We start from the raw sequence: 4,619 nt of genomic DNA, 5'->3' as shown, positions 1-4,619 counted from the left end.
GCAGCTTCTAACGAAAGTAATAGCGACTATTAGGCCTGTGCTACTATTGAGATAGTAGGCCCTTTAGCTAATATTGATAAAAATTCTATGCTAGTATCCTCTCTTTATCTAGGTAAGATATCCCTAATAGCATCCTAATCTAATCCTAGTTCTTCTAACTAAATTTGTAATAATAAAGCAACCGCTTATATAATTAACTAAACTAATATATTTAAATTAGACTCTATAATTAATAAATCAGGTTAGCATAAGGTTAAGGTAGGCAGTAAGACTCTCTCTATTTAGAGAAGAGGTACTATTAATATTAAGCTATTATATAGTAATTTAAGACTATATAATGCTCTATTTATTCCTTATTTAAGCGTAAATTTACTCTTTACTTCTTATATTATTCCTAAAGATTTTTATATTATATATATAATTATAGGTTATATATAGTCTATAGAACTTCAAATAATAAAAGTATATTTTAAGCAGAAAGGCTTAATAATGAACGTTTATAGACTACTATTTAGGTAGCTAATAATCTTACTAAATTAACTAAATAAAAGCTTACTTTATAAAGAAACATAAGAAAATAAGAGCTAATACTAAAGATTAGTCAAAGGCTTATTTTAATATAAGTTGTTTATACTAATTAAGAACAAAAAGGCAAAGATTTTTAAGGAATATAACAAATAGTATTATTGCTTAGGATATATTAATAAAAGGAAGCTTTGATATCTTTATAAGGTGTTAAATCTACCTAACGTTATTCCTGCGAAATCCCTAATTAAGTATAAATATAATGCTTATAGTATAGCAAAAGCTAAGAAAAACCGGAATTATAAGCTTACAAAGTAAGCGAAAGTACTCTTAGACCTAATCTTTGCAGATATCTGTAGCAAATTCTTAGTAATAAAATATTAGGATAAAGAATACTTCCTTAAGGCAATTAATAATTATACTTAATATAGTATTATCTTTATTAGCGTTACTTAAGTAAACATTACTAAACAATTTTTTATATAAAAGAAAATCGCAGAATTGTAGACCAAAAGAAGGCTTAAGGTTATTTATATTAATAATGCAAAGAAACTTAATTTAAGAGTCTAGATATAGGCAGACAAATCAGGTATAAAAGTATAATTTATAGCGCTATATATGTTAAGCTAAAATAAAACTATTAAATAAGCCTTATAATCTACTTAATCTATTATGCAATTAATACTTGCTTATGCTTAACTTTTAGAGAATTATTAGAACCTTATAGTCTTAATAGCCTCTTTTATTAAGAATAGGCTCTCTAATAGTCCTAATCTAGAAAAGAAAGACGATAGCAAGCTTAAGTAATCCCTTAAGCAAGCTTAGTTTAAAAAAATTCCCTAGGTTAATACCTTTTGCGTCTTTGGCTTAAAGTATTTTATTTATATAGATAAGCCAGAAAACAAAGCAAGCTAATATAGAGAGGTAAGCATCTTTCTTAGCTATGCTAACACTGCCTAATATACTAGGTAGAAATAGTTAAATCTAGCATATTAAAGAGAGTAGATGTAGCTTATATCTTAGTAGATAAAACTATACTTAGTGATACTCTCCTCTCTAGCTTAACGAATAATAATAATCTAGATTTGTTGAGAGTAAGAAAAGAATCAGAGAAATTATTAGATCTATCTACTAAGAAGGATACAGAACTAGCAATATTAAGCAGAGGATTCAGCTTAAATAAGAGTATAGAGGATATTTAGAAAGGTCTAAAACTGTCTAATAGTATAGCTAAAAATATATAAAAGGATCCAAAACTGCCCGGCAGTTTAGAGACCCTTAATAAACCTTTATTATCTGATGCCTTCTAAGCTCTTAAGACATCTTTATAACTAGGTTTATACTTAAGCATAAAGGCAATAAGAGAATCAGACTTAATAAGAGCTAATAACCCTGCTAAAGATTAATTGCCTAAAGAAGTAAATAAAGTTGGCTATATATATATAACTAAATTATTACCTAAAGCAGAAACCTCCCTTTTCCTGTATTTAGCTTAAGTTTAACTAATTAAGCGCTCTTTTTATTAGGTGTCTTTCAAAATAGTCTCTAAGCAGGTCCTTAGAGTCCTTGAAATTTGTGATAAGGTAGTAGATTAGGTCCTCTGGCCAACTTACTTACTTGACTCGCACCTTTAAGGCCTTGCCTACTTGCTTAACGTTAACTATGTCCTTAACCTCTCACGCTTTCTTTTCTTCTGTTTCTACTAGCAGAGGCTGTGGATATTTCTGGCCTGGCAGGGGTTTATCTATAAACAAAAGTAACAAAAAGTAATTTAGAAGGAACTTAATAGACTAATTAATAATAGTACTTAGCAAGAAGAGAAGCTCCTTAAGGACGCTAATCAGGTTACTAGCAAGTAGGTCTTTATTATTAAGTATAATATTAATAATAGTATTAAACGTTATGGCTAGACTTATTACCTATAGATTTAGTCAAATCTATAGTCAAGATTTTAAGGAGACATTTGCCTTAATAATACATATTAATTTATTAAGGATGCTTATAGCTATTATAATAGTAAAAAATATAGAAGCTAAATAGATAAATATTAATAATGCCTTTACTAAATTTAAGCTTTATAAGATAATTTATATAAAGCCACCTCCTAGTGTTCAGATTTAATCTGGCTTTACCCTATAATTAATCCAGAGTCTTTATAGCCTTAAGTAGTCAGTATACAAATAATATCTTTAATATAGCAAAGTCCTTAAGAATATAGGATTTAGAGTAACAAACGTAGATTCTTGTGTCTTTATTCGAAAGGACAGCGCTATTATTAGGCTATATATAGATGACCTAATAATTCTGACCTCTAAAGGGCATCTTTAAATAATAGTTAATATTAAGGATTAACTAGGTTTGATTTTTAAGATTAAAGAACTTAGTATAATCAAATAAGTCCTTAGTATCAGAATATAATATACTTATAAAAAGTATAAGGTCTACTTAGATTAATAAGCTTATATTAAGAAGTTTCTTTATAAATTCATTATAAAGAATCTTATTATAAAAGAAATAGCTATTCTATTACCTAACGCTAATAGCTTATATTAATTATAGAATAATAAAAAGCTTAAAGAACTAAGGGATTACTAATAAAAGATTAGTAATATAATGTTTGCTATAGTTTACTCTTGTCTAAATATTTGTTTTATAATATTTAAGTTAAGTCAATATATAAGTAATTCTAGTATCTATTATAAAGCTACTATTAAACATCTCTTGTAGTATCTACGCTTTATAAGGAAGTTTTAAATCTATTATAGGGCATAATCTAAGCCTAAGTAGGTTATTAGATATTCTGATTCTGATTTTGCTGCTAACAAAGATATAAATAATTAGTATCTAGTTTTGTATTCAAGTTTATAGGCGGGCTAATCTTATAGGCTAGCTATAAGCAAAAATCAGTTATTACATTTATAGTAAAAGCAGAATTAATAGTACTAGTCCTTGTAATAAAGCATATTATATAGTTATTAAAATTCCTTATCAAAATTAGTTATTCTAACTTTGTTAAAGCAAATAATTAAACTATACTTATAAATAAAGATAACTAAGCAATAATCAAGATAATTAATAACAACTAAATTACTAAATAATTAAAGCATATTAATATTAGCTGTTACTTTATATATAAACGCTCTAAGAACTAGAATATTAAGTTATAATACTGTTAAACAGACAAAATAGCTGCTAATGGCTATATAAAAGATTTATCAAGAGACAAGTTTGATACCTACCTATAGCTGCTCAGATTACGAGTCCTAAAGAATGACACTACTAATATTGCCATCTAAATAGCACCACTGTCATCAACTCAGATTAGACTCGCAGCTTACTATATTCTGTCACGATCAAGCCATGTACTCAGAATCTACTGAACTTCGCTGTCGCCCTCTCCTTCGCCGTTGTGAGGCAATTCAGACCCTCTTCGCCATCTACAACTTCCTTGGCCTGATCCAACATTTTTCATCATGGCCCTGTGCATTTTGGTCCTGCTGTGTGGCAGGTCCTCTCTCTTGTTTTTGTTTATCAGTTCCCTCAATTGACGCACTATAGCGTCGCCACTTTTCTTTCTCTTACGGCTGGTCTGTGCTATCGCTACAATATTCCTCCTAGTTAGGTAAACAATAAAGGGCAGGGATGTTCAGCAATAGCATTTCATTCTTATTCTCCTAGCGCCGCCGTTACCTGCAACTCATAGCCTACTAGCCAGACGTCTGAGTAGGAGTATCGAGTAGTACAGCTTAATGCTAGTACGGCCGTATAGCTAACGACCTCCTTACAGGGTAGCGTAAGCTACCGCAACAGCCGAATCCCAAAGCGGCTTAGCGCCCTTATTTCCTGTGCCCTTAGCATAGGAAATCCCTTTTAGGTAGCTACTAGAAAGCCTAAATAAGAGAAAATACATTATAACAAAGTAAGAACTTTAATATATAATATTAATAAGTCTTATAATAAAGTACTTATAGGCCTCTTATAAGACCCTAAAGTAGCATTATATAATATTATAGCAGCTTAAGAACTATAGAGAAACCTATATAACATTATATTATATAATCCTAACTAGAGCTTATTTTATATAAGTAATTAAT

The sequence above is a fragment of the Endocarpon pusillum genome, assembly GCF_000464535.1.
Source record: "Endocarpon pusillum Z07020 unplaced genomic scaffold C673589, whole genome shotgun sequence".
NCBI lineage: Eukaryota > Fungi > Ascomycota > Eurotiomycetes > Verrucariales > Verrucariaceae > Endocarpon > Endocarpon pusillum.
The sequence above is the reverse complement of the archived record's forward strand: the minus strand, read 5'-3'. Positions refer to the sequence as shown.